The following is a 23,360-nucleotide window of genomic DNA, read 5'->3' on the forward strand; positions in this document are numbered from 1 at the left end:
ATAAAAACATTTCCAGGATTTATCTCCTGTCATGGTTTACATACCTGTTGATTTTTACCAATATCCTCTTTTTCCTAAATCATCCTCTAATACACATGAAAAGACTAACAGATGAGATTCCTGCAGGGTAAGGAATTTTTTCCATATGGATGAAAATAAATTATCCACATGCATGAATTCTGTAGATATTTAAAATTTCATCACTCTGATTGAAATCATTTTCAAACTTATTTTGCAAAGAAATTTGCGTAAGGTGCCAAACTGCTGCCACAAATTTTATAGGTCTAAAAGGATTTGGTATATAGAATAGAATAGCAATAATAAAAGGCTGACCACATCTCACAAAGAGAAGAGAGCATATGACTAATAGTCCAGTTAATGCTATGCCCAGTCTCTTCTTCTAGATTCCATCCTAAAATAACCTGGTCTCCTAAACCAAGTTGTTTCCTGTGAATGAATAACTTGATTCTTATCTTTCATGGTCCTATCTTACATTTAAAAACCAGAGCAAGACCTGTCACTTTTGTGGAATCTGCACCTCCCACATCTCTAGTGATCACCGGTTAACCCATACTCATATGCTGCGCAGGTACAGGACTCAAGATTTTCCTACCAATGTTGTGCCAGAGCCCACTTATGCCAAGACTGTATAAAGATTGTACAGTCTTTATTCCAAACTTGTCATTCAATAATGTCATATTTAAATGGACTGTGATGGGAATGCCTATACCAGAGGTATCAGCCAATTCAAAGAGGTAGAAAAAACTTAGAAAGATGACTCCAATACAAAAATATTAAGAAATAAAACCCGGGGGTCATAGATACAGTAGAGTGGGTAAGGTGTTTGCCTTATATGCAGCCAGCCTGGGCTTGATTCCTAGCATCTCATATGGTTCCCCAAGCACAGCCAGGAGCATTTCCTGAGCCTAGAGCTGGAAATAACCCATAAATATCACCATGTGTGGCTCAAAAAAAAAACCAAAAAATGAAGAAAAGTCTGTGTTTCAAATCAGAGTTTGTTTTCAGAGTAGGTGAAACATTTACCAGGTACACTGCAGCCCTTGGCAGTATACAGTATCCTCATTCCACTACCAGAAAAAAATCAAGACATATCCTCACACTTGGTTGGATCCATATTATCTTTCTACTCCTTCTCCCCACTGAGGCCAGCGAGAGTCTTCAGTCACATCCAGCACCTATATAATTTGTGTTGAAGTTAACATATAATGAAAAAATTTCTTCAAGTAGTCCTCTTCTTCTGTGGCCTTTTGTCACTAAAAGCTTTAAGAAAGTCCCCCTTCACCATTTTCTTCCCACTTTCACAGTGTCGTCCCCATATTACTCCACCTTTGGTCAAACTGCTTCTCTGTGCCAGAGTCATAAAACTCCTTTCTGTCATCAGAATTTTTCATCTAATGGTCTTTTGTGTCTATGACCTTAACTAAAATCTGGTTTAACCTGATGGCCCCACTCCCAGCAGGCCAATCTGGGGATGCTTAAATTCTCACACTCTTCACAAGTCCTCTCTCCCTAGGCCACATTCTTGTTCTTCCATTATCAGATAAAGCCCCATCACTGCCTCGCTACAAGCTTTGGAAAGTAACGACCCCACTTGTGATCCCATGCGCCACTCCTTGGTCTGCTCTCTGGGGCTGGAAGTAGATTTATGCAAGCACCACAACACAGGACAATGACCTCTGGCCACCATAACAACAACTAACAGGAAGAGAAAAAGCTAGGCCTATCATGCAAGCAGCGCACCTTACCTCAGTCCTTTGAGAAATCTACCTGGACACCAGTCAGCATTTTTAAGAGATTTTCTTATCCTTACACTTCATCCCCTATCCATGCAAACCAACTTACAAGATGAAATAAATGTATTATAGAGGGAAAAAACACTTTCTCCACAATTTGACAAAGCCCAAACTTACAGAAATATCCTAACTCCCCTCCCAGTCCTGTTCCAGCATTTAAATTACTCAAAACCCTTTCACAGGTAAAGAGAAACTTAGCAGAGGAAGCATCTTGTGCCATAACCATAATCTTTTGCCCAAAAAATATTACCTATTCCTTAATAGCTCAAAGACTACAACCAGACCCATGCATATGCCAAGGCTTAAAATTCCCTTTTTGAAATGCAAAATTAAACAAGTCAGATGAGCAACATTGACTTTCTTTCCAGTTTTCATTTACAACATTATTAAGAGATTGTGGCACACAGTTTATAGAAGATCTCTAGTTCAATTAGTTTTGGAGAGAACACAAAGCATATGACCACCATATCAGTGGCCTCTGTCATTCCAAGCTCAAGAAACTTGTCTTTTTTTTTATATTATTGAGTCACCGTGAGATAGTTACAAGCTTTCATGTTTGGGTTACAATCACACAATGATCAAACACTCATCCCTCCACCAGTGCACATTCCCCACCATCAATATCCCCAGTATACCCTCCCCATTCCACCCTCCCCCTGCCTCCATGGCAGACAATACTCCCCATACTCTCTCTCTCTCTACTTTTGGGCATTATGACTTGCAACACAGACACTGAGAGGTCATGTTTGGTCCATTACCTACTTTCGGCATGCATCTCCCATCCCGACTGGTTCCTCCAGCCATCATTTTCTTAGTGATCCCTTCTCTATTCCATCTGCCTTCTCCCCTCCGCTCATGAAGCAGGCTTCCAACTATGGGGCAATTCTCCTGACCCTTATATCTACTGTCCTTGGGTGTCAGCCTCATGTGATGTTATTCTATACTCCACAAATGAGTGCAGTCCTTCTATGTCTGTCCCTATCTTTCTGACTCATTCCACTTAGCACGCACGGCAGAGCCTAGCAAGCTACCTGTGGTGTATTCGATATGCCAAAAACAGTAACAACAAGTTCACAAATCGATAAACAATGGGATGACAGTGCTACAACAGTGCTACTACTACTCTCTTGAATATTATTGTCATTCAACCTCCAACAGAATGTAAGTCTTAAATACCCCTTAAGTTCAATAATTCTTCAGGCCTATATCACATATAGATTAAATGGCATTATGCTTATCTAAAATATCTTCTACACAATGCCATTAATTTTATAATAAGAAATAATTGTCCTAAATATAATAAGATATGGCAGGTATATATGTATTGAGTATTCACCATGTGTCAATATTGACTAGCTATGTCAATAGTTGTGGTAATAGTAAGTGTAGCAACAGTTGCCCTCACATATTTAGTACTTGCTAGGTACTGAAAGAGTTGCAAGGACTGTCTGGAAAAAAATTATGTTGCTTAATTAATGCTCAAGCTCAAGAGATGACAAAACAAGGAGTATATTGAAAGTATTTGTCTCCAGGCATCTTTTTAAAAAAACATTTTATAGCACCACCTCCAGCACTACTTGAGGGTTACCAGGGCCACAGCCAGCAGCACTGAGTGTCGGGTGGGAGCCAGAGTTCAGTTTGCAATGCCAAAGATCCAATTCGGGGATTCACTCGTGCTAGCCATGTACTCTTACCACTTGAGCTCTCTCCCCAGACCCCAGGTTTACTTTGTTCATTACTTTGAAATTCTGTTAGCTTAGGTTCAGTTGTCTACAATAGAAAAAGAAAAAAGTAAAAAGACAGAGCGTTTCACTTCTCTCTCATGTAAAAGAAACCTGAAGGGAAGCTGCTGTTGTTATTCTATAGCAATGAAACCAGGTACCCATGATCCACATACCATCTCTTTTCTACCATCCTGGCTCCAGCCTCAAGGGAATTTTAAGATCCAGGATGACTGCTGGATCTCTAATCAGCATATCTCCTTTCCAGTGGGCAAAAGAATAGAAATTAGAGGTGGATTATTTCTAACATTTCTCTCCCCCTTTAAAAATAAAGAATAAATAAATAATATGTGGCAAAACTAAAAATAAATTTAAAGTTTTTCTCATGGGATCAAGGGGTGACTCAGTGTCTGAGCCCCTGTTTTGCAGACCTGAATCCATGAGCTTAATTCCAAGAATCACCCCCATGCACAGTGCAAGCCAAGAGCACTGCCACCTGTGGTCTCCACACCCCAACAAAATGTACAATCCCCTGTGCACTTCAATCTAAAGTTTGCAAGGAATACAAGTGAAAACAAAAAGTGTTTAAGGGGCTGGAGCGATAGCACAGCGGGTAGGGCGTTTACCTTGCACGCGGCTGACCCGGGTTCGATTCCCAGCATCCCATATGATCCCCTGAGCACCGCCAGGAGTAATTCCTGAGTGCAGAGCCAGGAGTAACTCCTGTGCACTGCCGGGTGTGACCCAAAAAGCAAAAAAAAAAAAAAAGTGTTTAAGTCCTCCAGTCAAATACATGACCCCCAGTAAGCAAAGTCAAGTGTGTCCGCCCCAAGTAATCACAACAACAGCTGCAGGGAAAGGGGAAAATTGAAGATGAGAAAGGAGGAGAATTAAAGCAGAACTTTTTTTAAAAAAAAAAAGCAGTTTTCTCTATGTCCTTTCCTATAACTTTTACTTACATTGCTAAAACCTGGACTGAGATTAAGAAACATAATTCTCTAAGTATGACTGATAAACCCAGCATTATTGGGGTTCAATGGGTGGAAAGCAAAATTTCAACAATTCTATGGACACTCCCCCTCAATAAATTTAGAGTTGTAGGGCTTGCCTGCTAGTCTTTCCTACGCCACAGACTCTGAGTTTGTGAAGACTGTCTCAACCAGGCATTTCACCTATTTCTTCCACTTTACTTCATAATCCAACAGATGCCACTGATTCCATGGGTCAGCAAGGCAGGGTTGTATGTGCAGTTACTTAAAAGAAAGTTTAGGCCAAACAAGCCACCAAGCCGCAAGTCATCACAAGTAGATGGGTCTCCAGGCTGAAAACACTGTGGCCTTCTTAGGGGGCAAGAATCCCCTCCCCTCTGGATAGGCCCAGCAGCGCCATGTCTGACCTCCTCTGCCATGTCAGTGGTCCAGCACCACAGCTCCTGGAGTGCAAGGTCAATACATAACTACACAACATCTCCAAATTTCACAGTACTGACAATTCAGTAGAAGCACAAAAAATTTGATGGGAAAGTGGCATAGAAGCCCAGAAAGCTCAATGAGCAAACATAATAACACAGTAGGTTCAACCAGCAGCAGCTCAGTAAATCCTCAGACAACAGACTTTATTTTTTTAAATTTTTTAAATTTTATTTTCATAAAGTTGTTCACAGTAATTATTTACCTTCAACATTTCAACACCAATCCCACCACCATTACACCTTCCCAGCACCATTATTTTGAAATTTCCCACCACCACCCAAGCCTGCCCATAGGCAGGTGCTAAATAACTTATTTTGTATTATTTGTTATGAATAGTATGAGATGCTGTGCAGCTGCAAAAGCAGCCTCACATTCCTGGGATTCTAATTTTTTTAAAATATTTGGGGTCTGGAGGCATCTTTGTGGCATGCTGCTCTCTTCTGAGATTCATTTGTGAGTCTCTGAATCATGGGCATTAATGCGTTTAAATGGCACCCAGAGGTAGTTTGTGGGCATGACTGCCAGGGAAAGGGAAGGGCGGGGAGATGAGGGGAGCTTGCCCATCCCTGACTCCGTGAAGCCTGGAGTTTTCAGTCACTAGTCCCACATACATGGTTTTTCAGAGGATTTATTCTCATGTGGGGGGTGCTCAGGACGAGCCTGTGAAGGTTGACAGTGAGTGATAGAATTCTGGAGGTCTGCAGCTTCCAGGGTTCATATGGGGCAGGTTGCGGGACACATCTGCCCCCCTCCTAGGTGCCCCAGTGAAATCACTATGTGGGGTGGGGACGCATAATGCCAATTCCCACTTCTTGGGTCCAGATTTTTTTTTAATTGAATCACTATGAGATAGACCCTTACAAAGCTGTTCATTATTTCAGTCATACAATATTCCAACACCCATCTCTCCACCAGTGTACATTTTCCAGCAACAGTGTCCCCAGGTTCCCACCCATCACCCCCCCCATGCCCCATGCCCTGCCTGCCTCTCTCTATGTCAGGTGCTTTTCTTTTCTCTCTCTCTCTCTTTCTCTCTCTCTCTCTCTTTCTCTCTCTCTCTCTCTCTCTCTCTCTCTTCTTTTGGGCATTATGGTATGCAATATTGATAGTGAAAGGTATCAAGAATATTCCTTACCTAATTTTAATCCTCAGATCTTGTCCAGCGTGATCATTCCCAGCTATTATTGTCATACTGGTCTCTTCTCTACCTTACCTAACCTCAGCACCCCACACACTTATCGTTAATTAGAACCATTGGCCAGTCATCCTAACCCCTGTTTTCCCAGGCCATGGATACTATTCTTCATACATATATATATATAATATACCACAAATGAATGCAGTCATTCTATATCTGTCCCTTTCCTTCTGCTTCTCACTCAGCACGATACTCTCCATGTCCATCTATAGACAAATTTCATGACTTCATTTTTCCTGACAGCTGCATAGTATTCCATTGTGTAGATGTGCCATAGTTTCTTTATCCATTCTTCTGTTCTTGGGCACTCAGGTTGTTTCCAGATTCTGGAAACATCCATATTGTTTTCCAAAAAGGCTGGACCAATCAGCATTCCCACCAACAGCGAAGGAGGGTCTCTTTCTCCTCACATCCATTCCAACACTTGTTTTTGTTCTTTTAGATGTGTGCCAGTCTCTGTGGTGTGAGATGATATCTTATTGCCATTTCTATTTGCATCTCTCTGATGATTCATGATGAAGAGGGTTTTTTCATATGCCTTTTGGACATTTGATTTTCTTCTTTAAGAAAGTTTTTGTTCATTTCATTGCCCCATTTTCTTATGGGATTGAATATTTTTTTTCTTGTAGAGTTCAATCACTGCCTTGTACATCTTTGATACTAACCCTTTGAAGGATATTGGGTGAAAAACCTTTCCCATTCTTTGTATCCTGGTCACTGTTTCTTTTGAGGTGCAGAAGCTTCTTAGTTAAAGATAGTCCCATTTGTTTATCATTGCTTCCTCTTGATTGGTCAGTGACATTTCATCTTTGAAGATACCTTTAGCTTCAGTATTATGGAGGGGTTTGCCAACCTTTTCTTCAATGTATCTTATGGATTTTGGTCTGCTTTAATCCATTTTGATCTGACTTTTGTGCATGGTATTAGGTAGAGGTCTGAACCTGTATTTTTGCACATAGCTGTCCAGTTTTGCCAGCACCATTTGTTAAAGAGGCTTTTCTTTTTCCACTTTATATTTCTTGTTTCCTTATCAAAGATTACATGATCATATATTTAAGGGTGTGTGTAAGGATATTCAACCCTATTCCACTGGTCTGCCAATCTGTCTTTGTTCCAAGTCCATGTTGTTTTCATTATTACCGCTTTGTAGTATGGTTTGAGGTTGGGAAAGGTGATGCCTCCTATCTTTATTTCCCCAAGAATTGCTTTAACCATTCATGGGGACTTATTGATCCATGTAAATTTCAGGAGTTTTTGATTAATTTCTTTGAAAAACATCATGGGTATCCTTATAGAGATCACATTGAATCTGTATAATGCTTTGGGGAGCATTGCCATTTTGACAATGTTAATTATCCCAATCCATGAGCAGGGGATGTGTCTCCATTTCCTTATGTCCTCTTTTATTTCGTGAGGTATCATTTTGTAGTTTTCTTTGTACAGGCCCCTTACCTTCTTAGGTAAGCTGATTCTGAGGTACCTGATTTTCTAAGGCATAATCCTTAATGGGATTGCCTTTTCATATCACTTTCTTCTCTCTCATTATTTTCATAAGGAAAACCATGAACTTTTGGATATGATTTTATAGCCTGCAACTTTACTATACAAGTCTATTGTTTCTAGGAGGTTGTTGGTAGATGCTTTAGCAAGTCTATTGCTTCTAGGAAGTTGTTGGTAAAGGCTTTAGGGTTCTCTAAGTATAGTATCATGTCATCTGCAAATAGTGAGAGCTTGATTTCTTCCTTTCCTATCTGGATTCCCTTGACATCTTTTTTTTTTTTTTACCTAACTGTTATGGCAAGTACTTCCAGCACGATATTGAATAGAAGTCTCGAGAGTGAGCGACCTTGTCTTGTCCCTGACCTTAGAGGGAAGGATTTTAGTATTCCCCATTGAGAATAATGCTTGCCATGAGCTTGTGGTAGATGGCTTTAACTGTATTAAGGAAATTTCCTTCAATTCCCATTTTGCTGAGAGTTTTCATCATAAGTGGGAACTGGATCTTGTCAAGTGCTTTCCCAGTGACACGAAGACAATCAGGCCAGTAGTCCAATGCACAAACTCAAGGATGTGATGCTTCTCAGGCCCTTCAGTAGCAGGAGTGCCAGAGCCCCAGCAGTACTGAGAGACCTCCAAGTTCACAACCAGAGTTGCTCAAAGGGGTCTTCCGGGCCATAATAAGGGTGTTTAGGAGATTATTCAGTTCAGAGGATAAAACTGCCTTAATTCCTATATTATCTTCCAGAATCTAAAAGAACAAAATTAGTGTTTGGGGCCACCTAGCAATGCTCAGGCCTTACTTCTGGTTCCGTACTCAGGGATCACTCCTGGTGGAGCTCAGGAGATCGTATGGGTGCTGGTTATTGAACTGAGGTTGGTTGTAACAAGCTCAGAGCCCTACCCACTGTACTATTGCTCTAACACCAAAAAAAATTAAGGTAATTAATTCACTAACAAAGTGAGTTACTGGGGGAGGTATTTACGACCCCAACCAGGGAAGTTAGGCACCCTTCTATAGAAGTCAAGTGCAGGGCCAGATTGGATCTGTGCTTTAGTCACACTGTGGGCAGAGGGTGAAAGGGAAAAAACTGGTTCTCTATGTACTGTATTGAGCAAGCAAGAGTCTGTGGTGACTTTGACCTGGAAGCTGTGGGCTGGAAGGAAACTCATGCTAGAAAGGATTTGTGTGTGGGTGGAGAGAGTGAGGAAGGATCTAAGTATTCTTTCTAGTCCAGGAAGGACACGTAATACATGAGACTTTCCTTGAATTAATATCATATGAATACTGGACTTGCAATATAGTTCTGGAATTGAAAGTAGAAACAGAAAACTCTAATTAAACCACCACCAAACACTATGAAGGATGATTAGGTCATCTCTATACTGATGGCATAAGATGCTCTCAAGTATCACTTATTTTCCATCTAAGCCACCCTCCTACAGAGGGGGAGATGATTTTAGTCCTTCCAAATGGCTATGGGTTAAAATTACTCCTTGAGAACAAGGCAGATATTGAATGACAGCACCAGAACTCCAATCTACAATGGTAAAATTCCTAAACTAATGTTCTTCCAGTTCGACAAGTTTCCTCTGAAACTTTCAAAGTCCAACCATCTTTATCATTAAATGTGGATTAATAAATTGCAATTGATGAGATTTCAAAGGTAATAAAGTGCCATGTACAAAATACTCTTTTACTTGCCACCCTAAGTTTATGGTCTAGCACTGAGGTTATTCATTTGTATTTTCTGCCAACCTCATTTGCTCTTTAGCATATTCTGATCTGTCATCCAGAGAGCACATGGTAACAGAATCCCTGGAGAGATGGTAAGAGGAGCAGAGCTCTGTTGAGCAGATTCCTTCTTCCTCAGGTAAATCTCCCAACCTTCTCCCTATGCCTTCAAAGCCCAGAGTCAAGTACTCATCTCAGATTGGATTTCCATGATCAAGGAAGATTTTTAAAGATCAAATTCATTTAAACATACTGGAGAGTTCCCTTGTTTTGTTTTTCAAAATGTCTCATTCTCCTCTCTCAAATGAGAGCCAGGACTGGAGAGGTGAAATATCAGAAAGTTTGTCCTTTTACCATATCTTTCTCAACTGTCAAAGTTCACTGATTCACTCAAAACTGGAATGAGAATACAAGTAGGAGTTTCATGCAGCCAACCAGAATTCAATTCTCAGCACCCTATGACTCCCCAAGCCTGCCAGGAGTGATCCCTGAGCACAGAGCCAGGAGTAAGCTGTGAGTCTTCCCGGGCGTGGCCCCAAAACAAACAAACAAAAAATAAAATCACTGATTCGGTCCATAAACTTGACTTTATTTATACACACATGCACTCACATACATTTGAGAACAGACTTAACCATATTAGACACCAGGAGAGGCAACGACACTGAGAAGAATGGGAAGAAATGCAAGATGAAAAAAAATGCTTGCCAACTATAAAGAGACAGTCCTATAGAAGTCTATCTGGAAACTCCCCTGGTCTCTGATGAATATCTTTGTAAGTACTAAATAAATGTCAGAAATTATCATTATTAACATAACTGTTTTCCTATTACTAAAGACATACTGTACCCTGGGCACTCTGCATACTTTATCTTATTTAATTCTCTAAACTCCTCTTGCAGGGACACTTTAGTATTGGCATCTTGGGGATACTACTAATAGTTAAACCACCGAGAACACAGCCTGGCACTAGCTTAACACTGTTTGCATCACCTTCCCCACAATCCTAAAAAGTAGCTATGATAATTATACTCATTCTGTAGGTAGTAAAGAAGGTAGATGATTTATTCAAGGCCACAAGGTAGTCAGCGGCAAAAGCTGAGTTTAGATTCAATTCTGTCTGGTTCTAACAACCCCGAGTTGCTTTATTTCATACAATGCATACCCACAAATTTAAAAAATAAAATCAAAACTTTGCCTCACTCCTATTGGGGTTTCCAAAGAACCTTCAGTTCATCCCCTTATGTTGAATAGGAGAGGATTTTTCTAAATCAAAACTTCTGTAACCCAGGTGATGCCCTGCTGTCACCTGTCACCTAGGAGCAGAGTGTTGTGAAGTGCACACAACTCTTCTATGAGGGATTGGATTGACAAGCCTGTAGGAAGGATGTCAGCTATCTGTTCGGGGAAGGTGAGCACATATCACAAATAGTTGCAAGCTTCAGTCATTACTGATTGTGAAATGAGTTTCTTCCCACAAACTCAGAAGACCCTGAACTTCTTTTATATCTTCTCAGGAGAGTGGCAGTATAACCCAAGAGAAGCTGGCACAGCAGGGAAGTATCAGCTACCTGCTCTGGGCTCAGTTGGCAGAGGTGGCACAGGACACAAAAAGGAACTCTGACACAAAGGATTTGGCACCCATAGAGATGAAAAAGGCAGGTACCTATGAAGTCATCATGAACACAGTCAGGAACAATCAGGCCTGGGTAAGAAATTAGGCCACCTGAGCTCCACTTTAATCTCTGTTGCTCAGCAGCTTAGCGTCCTAGAACAATGATCACTCACATCTCTTAACATAAGCTTCCTCTGAAAAATAAAATTTGGTTAGACTGCCTATATGAGTTAAATGAGAATACAGGGAAGGAAAGAATTGCCAATAAAAGTCCAATGTTTCAACTACACACACACACACACACACACACACACACACACACACACACACACACACACCATGTAACAGTTCTTCTTTTAAGAAGTCAGCAACAGGGATCGGAATGATAGTACAGAGGGTAGGGCATTTGCCTTGCATGCAGCAGATGTGGGTTTGATCCCTTGCATCCTGTATGGTCCCCTGAGCTCTGCCAGGAGTAATTCTTGAGTGCATAGTCAGGAATAATTCCTAAGAATCTGGGTGTGACCCAAAAAGAAAAAAAATGTCAATACCATTTCCAATAAATTTATTTTCTCATTCACTTTATTTCTCCTGAATCATTAACTTCACCAATGCTTCGCACAGAACTGCTCAGTTAGAAAGAACCCATCTGAATAATGCAGGTGAGGATCTTACAGAGAACTCTAACTCCTGAACCTCCATCAGCTATGCACAGAAGGTACTTGACACATTACTATTTGCCAAGCACACCTCCTTCTTCATAGACGAGTAGGTGACAACACTCCTAAAAATACAAATGTCCTACTTATGTCCAAGAGAAGGCCAAACTCTTGTAGAAAGAGGTCAAAGTGGAGGGTGCTGGTAACAGAGGGAGGAGGAGAACTAGAAGTATGGCAGCTGAAACTCTTATCCCCAGCCTTAACACATTCTCTCTCTAGTCACCTCCCAAATCCCTGGTCTCTTCCTCTGTGTTGCCTAATTAGGAAAAATGTCCAGATGATGGATGGCACCCTCTTTATGATGAATTTTTCATATCTCTGGAAAAGTTCTCTACACAAAGAATATTCAGACCCATGAAAGTTTCCCTGTATCTCACTCTTCACTCCATATCATCTACTGAGAACTCAACCATTCCTCACGGAACCTTAGCCCGGGGTCATCACGAGGAGATCACATCAAGGACTCCCCTAACAGTCACCATCAATCCTGTCAATTAAAGCCTCAGGGCACAGGATTGACCCATTCCCCGCACTAAAGTTCCTTTAGTCTGTCTTCTGCTTTGAAAATGGGGGTAATGCCTGATCCCTGAGAGTAAGGATCTGAAAATATCTGAGAGTGAAATTACTGATGTCACTTCAAACTCCTGTGCACTTTTCTCACCTGCACTCGGCCTTTGGCCCCACATCAGTCATCTGGATAAGAAACCGCGGACCTCAAAAAAGGAAAGTAGAACAAGAAAATGGGCAGTATCTCTTCACTCTTGCCATTTCTAATTGGACTTGTGAGAGACAATATCACTGTCACTGTCACTGTCATCCTGTTGCTCATCGATTTGCTCAAAGGGGCACCAGTAACATCTCCAAGTGAGATTTGTTACTGTTTTTGGCATATTGAATATGCCACGGGTAGCTTGCCAGGCTCATCGTGCAGGTGAGATACTCTCGGTAGCTTGCCGGGCTCTCAGAGAGGAACGGAGGAATTGAATCTTGGTCGGCCGCATGCAAGGCAAATGCCCTACCCACTGTGCTATCGCTCAAGCCCCGAGAGACAATATATGATTCTAAATTTAAGATTTAATACCATGGGTCTTGAGGGAGTACAGCAGGTAGGGTATTTGTCTTGCACATGTCTGACCTGGGTTCAATCCCCAGCACCTCGTATGGTCCCCCGAGCTCACCAGGAGTGATCCCTGAGCACAGAGCCACGAGCAAGCCTTGGGGTGTAGCCCAAAAACCAATTAAAAATAAAGATTTGACACCTCAAAATAACTTTTCTAGGTTCCCCTTTAGAGAAGAAATGAGCACCTGCAGGACTTGGTCTAGATCGGGAGATGGTTTCTGTAGCCTTTCCAGCGCTGTTTCTAAGACTACCAACCAATGGGTTTACGGGTGGTGGAGAATGGGCACTGGTGAAGGGATGGGTTCCCAAACTTTGTATGAGGGAAGTATAAGCACAAAAGTGTATAAATCTGTAACTGTACCCTCACGGTGATTCTCTAATTAAAAATAAATAAATTTAAAAAATAAATAAATAAAAAAAAATAAACCTTATCTGAGACAAAAAAAAAAAAAAAAGACTACCAACCAACAATCCTCACTTGTGACTTGTATTACCCCCTTATGAGGAAAAGACCCCTCTACAGACCCTCTGGGGTCACTGCTGAAGAGAGTTCAGAGCTGCCTTGCCCTCTGGCGTGTAACTGGCTCCTATGGAGAGGAATGATTGTGAGCTAAAAACATACCATCTACAACAAACCTGTACTGTGGATGTTATCTTTGCCATTTTCCAGGTGGGGAAACTAAGGCTTAATGTGGGTGACTTTCTCGAGGCCACAGTTAAGAACTCTTTTATCTGTCTGTCATTTGTTAAGCACTTCCTGTGTGCCAGGCAGTAGACAAGGTGACCGTATGCATCATCACACTGAATTGTCACAGGTGCTCTCTGGGGCACTCTCCAGAGATGATGTGGCTCCTATGACAACCCACTGGTTCCTGTCAAGCAAAGAAGGGGTGCCAGTTTCGGCCTCCACACATTTCCTCAAGTTCATCAAACAATGAGCCATGTACCCAGGCCTCATGAGTGCCGGAATGTCCCTGTGCCTCTCTTTCCATCAGGGCTTCTTTTGGCAGTAAGTTTAGGGCAACTACAAGAACATACTAGGTGCAGAGGAAGGACTGGTTCTAGCATACCTGCCACTCAACAATTCAGAAGGAGCCGTCTGGCCAGAAAAACTCTGCCCATGTATTCTTTCATTGGAGGCCAGTGCATGAACTCATGGTCATCTTCATCATCACGTGTTAAAGCAATAAAGTAAAATAATGGATATTGATGGCAATTATTAACAAGAGTCTGGCCAGACACTGCAATAGACCATTCCATCATGTTAGAGGAACTCTACCTCCTCTGACCTCTAAGATGGTGAACCAGAGATGAGAATAAACATTTAATCAACAAATTAGTAAATGTGCCCTGTTTCAGGGGCCATTTCTCTGCCTCTGAGGACAGCTCTTTGCTTTCCTGTTTTATGTTGATATATCAGTGTTGAGATTGGGAGACTGGCGAGTTCTCTGTTCCCTTCCAGCTTTAATTGAAGTCCTGTCAGGTTCAGTAACTAATGGTGTCACACACGCCCTGATTGAGGAGGCTGCCCAGCCCAGCCCTAAACACAGGCTCTTACTGTCCACCTGGGACCTGCTTTAGCAGAAAAATTATAAGTCTCTACTTAGACACAAAGAAATGGAGGCATTCCCAGACAAATAGCTTTTCTTCCAGACACATTTGTAAAAATTGCCTGAGTTCTGCTGACAGATGATGGGATGACCAAGCTGGTCAGGTAGGTGAGACAGCAGCAGTAAGGGGCAAGGAAGGCCGAGCTGAAAGATTGCTCCCTGGAAAAAGAAACCCACAATTTTCACAGCAAACAAAGCAGTGAGAGAAAGTCTTCAGGGTAAGTCCTGCCACATATGATGGAGGCTCAAGAGATGTTTCTCAGACTCTGGTAATCTGCATCTCAGGCAAGACAGTAGTGATGGGGATACTTCATTACCCACCATCTGGAATTCAGTGCAGAGAAAACAAATGTTTCCAAGAGAATTTACGCTCTATTTCTCTCTGAGATCCTGTAATTTCTTCTTATACCCCACTCCCAATCTAGGCAGAAACAGCAGTAGAAATCCTAACAAGATAAATTGCTGGGGATTGTTAAACAGTACAGAGGTGTTTAAAGAAATCAAAAAGTAAATAAATAACAACCATATCAGCAAAAATGTATACTTGGTGAAAGTGTTCTTATTTATTATGTCAAATTTTATTGATTTTCTGTTGATGTCCAGTACTACATAACTTGGGGATTATAGCTACAGCCAGTGAGGACTTTCTTAAAAACATGTTTAGCCCAAGAATGAGCTGTACTGTACTTTGTGGTCCCTCCCGTGACTAGCGAATAATGGATACTCAGGAGCAACTGACTTCAAAGAGAAGAAATCACTGACCTCATCTGTATGGTCTCCCGGGAGGCTAGGGAGCACTGACATCTCTCCCTCTCGCCGCCGGCGTTCGGTGGTCTCAGGCCGCTTTCCCACCCCAAGTCATGGGCAGATGAAGGAGGAAAACATGGGCCAAGCTGGTTGGTTGGTCAATTGCTGTTTATTCCATTCTCTCCACGTGCCTGTTCCAGTCTCTCTGAGGCCCCCATTCTAGTCTCACACTGCCCCTCGTTCCCATCTCCTGTCTCTTCCGCTCATCTCTCCACACTTCCTCTCGCAGCCTGGGGGCTCTCTCTCTCTCTCTCTCTCTCTCTCTCTCTCTCTCTCTCTCTCTCTCTCTCTCTCTCTCTCTCTCTCTCTCTCTCTCTCTCTCTCACTCTCTCACTCTCTCACTCTCTCCTTTTTTTTCCCTGGGCTCAGCCTGGGCTCAGCCTGGGCTCTCTCTCCCGGTGCCTGCTTCTGCATTCTTCTAGTCTTCTCCCTCTGTCCCCCTTGCTAGTCTCTCCGCACTCCATCTTGCTGCCCTGTTCTCTCTCTCATCTCTCTCCAACTCCCATGCTACACCCAGTCACGTAGCAAAATTAACATAAGAAAGTCCTTCCTTTGCTCAAGGGCAAAATACCATTTAAGGTGTTTTTTTCCTTTCCTCAGTCCAATAACTTAATTAACATCTTAATTAACATCTTAATTCTGCTTCTTAATATTAGTTATTTTGTATGGACACAGTAAGAGATAGATTGAGTTTGTAGGGTGTCTCTCTTAGGAACATCTCACCACAGACTCAGACTACAGTGCTCAGGCCAAATTAATCATTCCTAACTTTAGCAAGGTCCAAATCTAGCTACTGATTTTTGGATCATGACAGCATTTGTCCATGACCATGCTCTTAACTTATAGTTTAGCATTATGGCACTTTGGCCAGGCCCATTTCAATGCCAGGGTAGCATATAGCTCACAGCTTATCCTGGGTCCATCCAGTCCCTTGTCAGGACCCTGCTTTTGGGGTGCTATAAAGTAAGGACAACTGAGGCTTAAGTCAAGAGAACAGATGTTCAGGAGGTAAATATCATTCAGAGTCAATTAACTCCCAAGTTACTAAAGCATAGCATTAACTATCTTCTTGTGCCCATACAAAAAGGGCATTGCTCTGAATTAACTATGCAAAGGACTTAAGGAGAAGAGAAAAACAATATTTACAAGTCAACAGAGTACATAGAAATAAGTTACAAATAAACGCAAAGGAGTGGGAGCACTGTGGTGGGAGTAACCCAATTAACAGTGCTCCCTGTGGCAAGGTGGAAAGGACAAACCAATGTTATCCTACACTCATCCATTTGCCAGATCAGCCTACCACAACCTTCCTGCCTCCCTAGAATGAAATATCACACAGTATGTTCAAAGCATGATCAGGCCTGATGTTCGTTATGGTGTCCACCACCCAGTAAGGCTCTCTGAAAGTGACCCTCTGAGACTCTTGAGATTCCTTGATTCCAAAGGCCTGAGTAAGTAAAGAGTTGGTTAATTGCTTGGGCACCTCGCTTGCACTTCCTCCTATATCTCCAGATTCACTCTTTCCCTTGGAAAGTCCCCTGGGTGTCCAAGGTTTACCATCAGAATCCATTTTACAATTCTTTGAGCAGTCTGTGCATTTCCCTCCCACCTTCTCCAAACTATATCTGCTTTCTTATTTTATCATAATTATTGGTTTGGGGCTCTATCTTCTTTAGTAAATGGTTTAAAATTATCCTAAGGGGGTAATTCCGCCAGCAGGTCAACCTATCTGCGGGGCATGTGTATCAGCAGGCTGATGATGACTTCAGGCTTCCTGATATCCCAAAATTGCTGCTGTGCCTTTGACTGGACCCCAACAACTTGGGGCCAAATTTACCAAGAAATTCAATGGCCAAAAGTTAGGTATGTTGGAGCCACATCCACAAACCACCTCCTCAGCTATGCAAGCTCACTTACTGGCCTTATTTCAGAGACCCATAAATCTCAAAAGAGATCAAAAGCCACAGTTAGGGCTGTCAGCGCAGCATGCCCTGCAGGGCATATGCCAATAGTTTACTTCTCTGGAAAAGATGTAAACAAGGGCCATGATCCAGAGGCACACCAAAGAAATTCTGAATCAAGCAGCTCACTGCCGAGATGCCTCCGGACTTTAAGCTAGGCAGACTTCACCAGGGCGCCTCAGACGAGAGTGGGCATTGTCCCTCCACCTGCACCCTAAAAACCCCCATCGCCAACTTCTAGAACCCAATGAGAGGTCAGTGACGGCAAGCTCCAGGCCTCAAGGGTTAGGGGATGGGCCAGTTCCTCTCATCCCCCTCTCCCCATGGTGCCCTGGAGGTCACACCCACAAACTGACTCTGGCTGCTACTTGTATGACACGTATCACTTGTCATCCTATTGATCTCTGATTTGCTCAAGCGGGAGCCAGTAATGTCTCCGTTTGTCCCTGTCACGAGCTAGTGTAGCCCAATGATATTTGCTCACTCCAGGAACAGGAAGAGCCTCAAATTATTCATTCAGGGTTTTTTGGGGTTCTTTTTGCTTTTTTTGGGTCACACCTGGCAATGCACAGGGGTTACTCCTGGTTCTACACTCAGGAATTACTCCTGGCAGTGCTCAGGGGACCATATGGGATGCTGGGATTCGAACCCGTCATTCAAGATTTTGAAAAAGAAGTCTGATCATCTCGTTGGTGGGCCACCATGCAGTCTTTTGATGTCCCATGGAATCCAGTCGGTAACAGCTCTAGTCCAGGGATCGTCTCTGAATCGCATTACGTGTCTGGCCCATATAATTTTTGACGCCTTGGCAAAGGAGACAGCGTCCCTGATTCTTGACCATCGATGGAGGTGGGAATTCCGTATTCCTTCTCTCACTTGAGTGAAACATGATACTCCTAGCATAGCTCTTTCGATTCCTCTTCGGGATACCCAAATATACGGCTGCTACTTAAGCAACTTTATGGCCATGATCCAGAGACACACAAAAGAGTCACCAAACCGAGCAGCTCGGTGAAGAGATTTGTCCAGACCCTAATTATCTAATCATCTAAAATTTTAGAATTTAAGGAGCGCTCCCATGGCCACATGACATCCTATCCTATTCATAACAAGCAATACAAAAGAGAGTATAGGGGAAATTGTCTGTCATAGAAGCAGGAGGAGGGATGAGATGCAGGGGATACTGGGGACATTGGTGGTGAAAGATGTGCACTGGTAGAGGGTTGGGTATTCGATCATTGTGTGACTGAAACTTGAACAGGAAAACTTTGTAACTGTATCTCACAGTGATTCAATTAAATAAATAAATAAATAAATAAATAAATAAATGAAATTAACATTCTGAATTTTAAAAAAAGTAATGTGGAGTTCATGCCAAATTCAATCAGCTTAATCAATGGCTGAATAATAGCAGTACTCCTACATTTAAAAAAATTATCCTGAAAATTTTTTAATCTCTGAAAACGAACGAAGAATTATAGAGATGGTTCCTTGTTATTTTTTTTAGATAAGCAAATAGGTTAAAAAGTTCCTAGAAGAGGATATGAGGAGACATCAAACCTAGGCCCAGTTGAACTGACAACAGAACTTTCAGTCTACACTCAAGTGGCATCATCTATGGCATAAAAGGATACTCCAAACAAACACACATTGTGCTAGACAGAACTTTCTGGTTCACTGAGGATGTTCAAGGGTGGTGGGGTAGTGGAGGATGAGGGGAATTCCAGTAAAAACAAAATTCATGCCAATAACCTCTAAGTCATCGCTTTCACTTATTTTATTCACTGGACTCTAAATAATATTTTAGTACAAACAGGGTTTCACAACCAACATGAAGCTTTTAAGTTGCAGACATACTTATCATACTATCCTATATTTTCCAATCTGTTAAAGAGGTCTCATTCCCTCAATCACATGATTACAATCTACATAGTCCTATGTAGTCCTACCTAGTCTCACCCCTACATAGTCCTCTTCCTCAATCCCTAAATAGCCTGTTGCCTCATTCAGTTGCCCTTTCAGCTGCCAGCAACCCCCTTCCTCACACATCTTTTCCCTGGTGAAGCCCACCTCACCCTTCATGAAGCAAGGAAATGACCCTGCTCTTCTCCCCGCTCCCCAGGAAAAAAGACCCATATTCCTAAGAACCATGCTCACCACATAGGACTCCAGTAGCATGTTATAAACACTCTCTAGTAGTAAAACTGGCCACATGGAATCAACTGTTTATTACATTATTTCTGGATTGAAACAGAACTGCTTTGAAGGTCAGGCCATCTGCCCAAATGGATCTTTTGTGTTGACATTCACTGCAATGAATGTCAGATTAGTTACCAGTGTGTGTTACATGAAAGAAGGAAATTAGGAACTCTTGTTATTTAGAAAATTTGTCGGGGGGGGGGGGGGGTGCAGAGTGATAGCACAGCAGGTAGGTCATTTGCCTTGCACGCGGCCGACCCTGGTTCAATCCCCAGCATCCCATATGGTCCCCCAAGCACTGCCAGGAGTAATTCCTGAGTGCAAAGCCAAGAGTAACCCCTGAGCATCGCTGGGTGTGACCCAAAAAAAGAAAAAAAATTGTCGGTTAGTTGATAAGGAGGTTGGAATAAGTTAAACTACATATTAATGGGAAACTGTATATCTAAGTAAAGTCACAAGCATCCAAGTATAGGCAGTTATGAGATTTTTATCTTTCCAGGGAAAAGTCTGTTTTCATTTTTCATTGTTTTTAAATAACTTTTTTTAACTTACTGATTTTTGTAATAAAAGCCTGCTCATTTATTTGAATAATCCCTTTTGAAGATAAACTGTTTAACTTTGAGATTCAGTTGCTGCATGCATTTATTGACTATTCACCATAACAATTCTCTGCTTTATACAGGGCTCCATTACTGCCTTCTCTCATAAAAAAAAAAATTGATTCCCAAAAGTGGAAAGTGACCTTTTACAAGTACTTTTTACTTTTTGGCATTATTTGGTAAAATCTAAAAGAAAATTCACTTGAATGTATAAAATCTTCTCCAACCTTTCGCCTGCTCCCAGTTGAGTCTCTCTCCTAAACACCTTAGAATGGAGAATCTGCTTCTTGTGTCTAAGAGAATGCTATTAACGTTATCAGAGTTATGGCCAGTTGTAAATGACATAAAATTAAGAGGAGAGGGCTGAAGAGAGCTCAACAGACAGGCTTTACATGTGCAAAGCCCAGGTTCAATCCCTAGTTTCATAGGATCCTACTCAAGCCCTGCAAGAAACATCTCCCTGGCATGGGGCTAATAGCCCCTAAACACAGCAGGGCATGACCAACCCCCATAAAAAAGATAAAAAATTAAAATGATAAAAATGTACAGATGATCTTCACTGTGGGGCAGTGCCCTCTTAGGCACAGTTGGGATCATTGCATATTGTACATTGTACGTTGTCTCTCCGGAGTATTCTACCTATGGCTTATCTATTAACCTGATAGAACCACAGATTTTTCTTAATTGGGTTAAAGGTCACATTGAAAAGCACAATATTCTCTATTTTTCCTCCTTCTCTCCTTTCCTCCCTCCCTCCCTCCCTCTCTCCCTCCCTCTTTCTCTCTCTGTCTCTGTCTGTCTGTCTGTGTGTGTGTGTGTGTGTGTGTGTGTGTGTGTGAGATCAAACCCATGCATGTCCTTACACATGCAAGGCAAGTCCTGAACTACTGACCTACATCCCCAGCCTCGATCACCATATTTCCTCAACCTCAAATCACCCATCATCTGGCGTACACAGAAGAGGATTGGTAGAGAATATTGGCATCTGCTGGTAGCTTATCCCAGGACCTTTCCCTCTGACTTGGAACTATAAAAGACTTGACCTTTAACAAGTGTTAAAAATACCATCTATTTACTAATGACCCTAGGCAAATGAGTTCTGGGGATGATATGGGTATTTTTATATTTAATGTGATACATCAAATATCAAGAAGGGAATGTTTGGTTGACCAAATGTGACTGGCTCTCTAAATTAAATTTGCAACCAAATCCATGCCTATTTCAAAAGTATTTCAAAAGTATCTGATAAAAATTCTATTTGTTGGGGCTGGAGCAGTAGCACAGAGAGTAGGGTGTTTGCCTTGCACACGGTCAACCTGGGTTCAAATCCCAGCACCCCATATGGTCCCCTGAGCACCGCCAGGGGTAATTCCTGAATACAGAGCCAGGAGTAACTCCTGTGCATTGCCAGATATGACCCAAAAAGCAAAAAAAAAAAAATCTATTTGTCATAAGCTTTATACATTGCTGAATTTTTTTTAAGATGGAGAGATGTTCATAGGACATAAGAATATTTGGTTAAAGCTATGGATCCTTGGGGCTGGAGAGATAGCACAGCGGGTAGGGCGTTTGCCTTGCACGTGGCCGACCCGGGTTCAAATCCCAGCATCCCATATGGTCCCCTGAGCACGGCCAGGGGTAATTCCTGAGTGCAGAGCCAGGAGTAACCCCTGTGCATCGCCAGGTGTGACCCAAAAAGCAAAAAAAAAAAAAAAAAGGCTATGGATCCTTGAGCTAAGAGGGGATGTTAGTTGCTTCCTAATCCCTTCTTTCTGCACTAAATGAGCAACCTAACCTATATGTTCAAACTCAACTCTACTTAGGAGAAGAGAGTATCAACCAATATCTGCCAAGCATCCAAGAAAATCTTAAGCTCCTCATACTCAGTGCTTACCCACTCTATATTTTCCTTTAGAAGGAATCCTAGGAACCAGAACGATAGCACAGTGGGTAAGGAGCTTGCCTTGCACACCGCCAACCTGGGTTCAATCCCCAGTGCAGTGTCCTCTATGCACCTCTGATCCTACCAGGAGTGATTCCTGAGTGCAGAGCCAGGGATAACCCCTGTGGTGCTCCCCCCCAAAAATCAGAGTCTTTCCAGACTTCCTTTAGAGACCAGTTCTTAATTGCAGACTCACTCTAACATTTAAATACCAACTGTTGGAAGCAGCAATTTAGGAAAAGATGCAAATTGACTGCTCAAGGTAAACCCTCTGACAACAATAGGAAGAAACAATTGGCAGCGTATGCTACAAGAAGGAGGTGGAAAATTATTTCGCCAAGTGGAGAAATGTGGGGGCTGACATTAGAACTCATAATAAATAGCAGCCAGGATCATTTATTGTTGGAACAATGGCCTTGCTAGCCCTGAGAGTGTCTCCATGATACAGAACAGGACAGTAACTGATGCAAAAGCAAATTGTATTCAAAATATTCTGCAGCAAAAGCCAATATAACAGAGTCTTTAAGTGTCAGAGTAAGAGTGTCTCTTTTGAGTGTCATAAGAGAGCATTTTAGTTCAATTTCTTTATTTCTCAGAGAAGGGATGTGAAGGGAAAGGCAAATTGAAGGTATAGTTGAAACAGCTCTCAGCCCCACTGCTCCATTGCCCCAGTGAATGGTGCCTCTGAGGTAAGAAAATAAGTTTCTGTATCACATTTTTCATGTATTTGGTCACTGCCTTTTACATCTCTGCTTTTGCTTCTTTGCATTAATTTTACCTCCTTTAAAAATAAACATGCTCTCTCTATTCTCCAAAGATATTTCTGATTTGTGATAAAAGAATCTTAGGGTTAGCCCTTAAAAAGGTGAAACTGAAGGTAAATTCACTCTGAGCTCCTCCTCTGACCTTCTCCATCCCATTTCTGATGGGTTTCCTCCAAGTTGTTGTACTTCTGCCCACTGACTTGGAAGCCTGAGCCCCACACCCGATTTCCAAACACAATCTGGTGAATTCACTCAACTCCCATAAATCTGTCTTACTGCAGTCTCTCTATTTGACCTCTAACTGCAGTTCAGAGGATGATTCTGCTAGAAGTGGACCATCCACCCACCTTTGTCACCGTCACTGTCACTGTCAGTGACATCGTTGCTCATCGATTTGCTCGAGCAGGCACCAGTAACGTCTCCATTGTGAGACTTGTTACTGTTTTTGGCATATCGAATACACCACGGGTAGCTTGCCGGGCTCTGCCCTGCAGGTGAGATACTCTCGGTAGATTGCTGGGCTCTCCAAGAGGGGCGGAGGCATCGAATCCGGATCATGCAAGGCGAATGCCCTACCTGCTGCACTG

At 42.2% G+C, this 23,360-nt stretch overlaps 1 protein-coding gene across 3 annotated transcripts in view; it reads left to right on the plus strand.

Annotated features, from left to right (window-relative positions):
* Positions 1-23,360, plus strand: part of SLC7A14 (solute carrier family 7 member 14) — a 148,245-nt gene that overhangs the window by 85,222 nt on the left and 39,663 nt on the right. The gene's annotated exons all lie outside the window — the stretch shown is intronic.

Source organism: Sorex araneus, chromosome 2 (assembly GCF_027595985.1).
Source record: "Sorex araneus isolate mSorAra2 chromosome 2, mSorAra2.pri, whole genome shotgun sequence".
Taxonomy (NCBI): Eukaryota; Metazoa; Chordata; class Mammalia; order Eulipotyphla; family Soricidae; genus Sorex; species Sorex araneus.